The sequence below is a fragment of the Centruroides vittatus genome, unplaced genomic scaffold, assembly GCF_030686945.1.
Source record: "Centruroides vittatus isolate TY-2023 unplaced genomic scaffold, ASM3068694v2 contig_1364, whole genome shotgun sequence".
Lineage (NCBI taxonomy): Eukaryota > Metazoa > Arthropoda > Arachnida > Scorpiones > Buthidae > Centruroides > Centruroides vittatus.
In genome coordinates, this window is record NW_027120863.1 from 23511 (window position 1) to 26802 (window position 3292).

Sequence of the window (3292 nt, forward strand, 5' to 3'; positions counted from 1 at the left end):
TCAGCATACGTAGCCGAAAACGTTAGAAAATTGAAAATTTTTGCTGGAACAGGCTTGAACTTTTTATTTTTTACATTTATTCCAGTTAAGAAATTTTATTATTAAACTTAAAACAGTGAATACACAGACCTTATAGTAAAAATAACGCAGTTAAATGCTCTAATAATAAAATTGAGACGAAACAATAAATAAAACACGTAAATACTATATAATAATATAAATTGGTCGTATACAGGCCACCGGATCGCGTCCTTCTGGGATGTTGTAGTAAATAAATAAAAATTGATTGGGGACGAACGGAACGTTTTACGTATTTTTAACTTACTTAACATTGCTTGAACATCGCGTTTGTTTTGTTAAGTTACGGCAACGCAACACTTGGGCGATCTACCTAAGGGGATGCCTTTTTAAAAGTAACTAAGAGTAACTGGTCCCTATTCAGACGTTACAGACATGGGAAAAGCTCGAAAAACTCTACGTGGCCAGCTTGTCCCAGGCGAAACGCGAATCCAGGTCCGAACTCTCAAGTGTTCAGGGATACCGCTTGGCCACTGGTGGGCCTTCCTTGGAAAAACATTCGAGTACATAAAGAAACACACTACGTCTTAATAGCCAAAATAATAGCTAGGTTGAGGCCGAAGTTTTCAACGAGAAAACGCGTACGTCGGACGTTTGGCGCCGCTTTCCTGTAAGCCTAGAAGTTTGACAATGATGTTTGGAAAGTCAGTAGAATCGTGCTCGACATTCCAAACGCCATTGTCAAACTTCTAGGCTTACAGGAAAGCGGCGCCGAACGTCCGACGTACACGTTTTCGCGTTGATAACTTCGGCCCCAACCTTGCAAATTCCACTTTTATTAGTTAACTAGCTATTACGTCCGGCTTCGCCCGGGTTTATAAAGTATTCCTCGCAGTAATTGTTACACCCGCGTTTTTAATCGTTAATTTCTAAAATGTATTTGGTAAAATTCATTTTAAGAACATTATCAGAATATCTACCCGATATGTTCGTTCCGTCCCTCACTACCCAGCTGCCCCATTGTGGGACTGCCGAAACCCATAATGGGCTTGCTAGAAAAGGCCCTCTTATTGCCTACAGGGCGGAAAGAGTTTTAAAAAAACGGCGTGGAAAATATGTCCTGGTAAATACACGTAGCAAGTTCATTAAAAAATTACTACAATTAGTATGGTTTATTTGGTACGGCAACGCCATCTATTGTGAGAGATTCCTTCCGGAAAAAGTTTTATGGGAAACTGATCCTTATTTCGGTGTTAGGCCAAGAACACACATGCGAAAAATTCGGCGTAAAATCTAGCGTAAAACAGAAAGCGTAAAAATTTTTCTGAAATTTTGGCTAAAACAGAACTGAAAATAGAGTAGAGCATGTCTCTACTTTTTACTGCGTAAAATTTTTACGCCAAAATTCCTCCAATAAAGAGAAGTCTTTTCTGTGACGTCAAAGTAGACACGTGGTTTTTATTCTAACAATGGCGGCAACGAGGGTTAACCCTACGATTGTGACGGTTTCGAAAAAACAAAAAAATAAATGAAATAGAGGAGTTTATTGAATCCATTCGACCACATCAGTGTCATGTATAAAGCCACTATATTTAAACAACGTTTATGGATGGCTTTAGGTCAAAATTTCAAACAACAGGTAGGTCTAGTAGAATCGATATATAGGCCTAGTATTTAGATCACACGTTATTTGAATTCGGAATACAAGTCTATTAATTTAAATTTTCTATATTATAGCAGAGGAAGCGGAGAAAAAATGGAAGGTACAAAGGGATTAATTTTTTCCTCTCATAGATATATGAGAGGAAAAAATTAATAAAATTAATAAACTGTTAGTGGCAGTGGCGTTTCCTATTCGGCCAGAATTTTTACGTATGTGTGTTCTGGCATAAAAGCGTAAAACAGAAACTGAACTGAAAGCTGATTTCTGATTCAGTTTTCTGCCACACAATTTTACGCATGTGTGTTCCTGGCCTTACTAACGTAAATAAAACCGAAAAAACTGCACGTGGCCAGTACGTTGCTATGGGCGGCCCCACGACCAACTATCGGTGTAAGTTTTTTGATCCCATGCAGGTGAGTGCTATGCGCTACCCATCAAAGTACAAATAATGAGTACGTTCGTAAAGTCGAACGAGTTAAACGCGAATGACGTCAATGTTATTCGTATTTCGTTAGACTTTTCGAACGATTCGTTTATAACTAAATGGCTGTTTCTAAAATCGAAGATATGAATGTTGCTAGTGCAGCCTTTTCTTAGATTGCTTCGGGTGGACAGTTATTTCAATCATTTCACCTTTCAATTTACAATTTAAACACTCGAGTAGATTTAGAAACATCGATATCGTCGGGCGCCATTTTCTTAACGAAATAAACTAACTTTCCTTCGTGAGCTTGGTTAGAGTGTCGTTCGAAACGTCATCACCGCAGAGCATGCGCACTGTGCGAGACTACTACTTTTCGAACAATTCGTTACTAACGTGTTCAACTCGTTTGACTTTACGAACGTACCCAATATAGCGCGTCTAGTTATCGCTACATCATTGTCGCGGTAAGTGAATATACCATAATATTTGCTTTTTTAAAGTATATCCTTTTTTATACGAATTATATTTAGTTTATTCCTTTTTAATAATTTTTGCCAACAGATGGCGCTGCACGTACAGTACTGTACATCTAGCAAATGTAATGTTAATTTGTGTATAAAAATCCAATCAATATTTTGGGGTGTGATGCAGGACATTATCTGAGTAAGTTATTTTATCTTCAATTTTCAATACATATATTTTTGCTCTTAAACCTACAACCTCTGTCATTATTTTACCATCATTTTAGTCTTATTTTATCGAGTTCTTTTTTCAACTCTAAGCATATATTTATTATTTTCAGGATAATCAATGATATGAGTTACGCTCACGGGGTCATCACCTATTCTCCATATTTCAACCCGATCTGTCAGAAGCCGGAGGACAACTGAGGTTAGAAATCGTATTAGCAGGGTACTCGCTCTTCTATTTTCTCTAACGGATAGCGTAACACGTCTAGAATAAAGTCTCTAATTCGTCATAAATGAAAAAATAAATCATTCTCAAGAGGGATGTTTAGTCACTCGATAGATCTCATTATCTTTCTTATATTTCAGAATGTAACTCGCTCCCCACTCCTTATCATGTATAAGGAGTGGGGAGCTTTTATCATGTAAGCTTTTATCTATAAATTTCGAACACCTTAATTTAACAAAAGTTCAATTTTATTAATTTAATAGATTATAGAG

General features: G+C 37.1%; 1 long non-coding RNA gene across 1 annotated transcript; it reads left to right on the forward strand.

Moving 5' to 3' along the window:
- The first annotated feature begins 2505 nt into the window (after window positions 1-2505).
- LOC136990893 (uncharacterized) lies at window positions 2506-2984 on the forward strand. Its single transcript, XR_010883124.1, has 3 exons — window positions 2506-2569; window positions 2667-2768; window positions 2908-2984. It is a non-coding gene; the product is annotated as an uncharacterized lncRNA (long non-coding RNA).
- The last annotated feature ends 308 nt before the right edge of the window (window positions 2985-3292 follow it).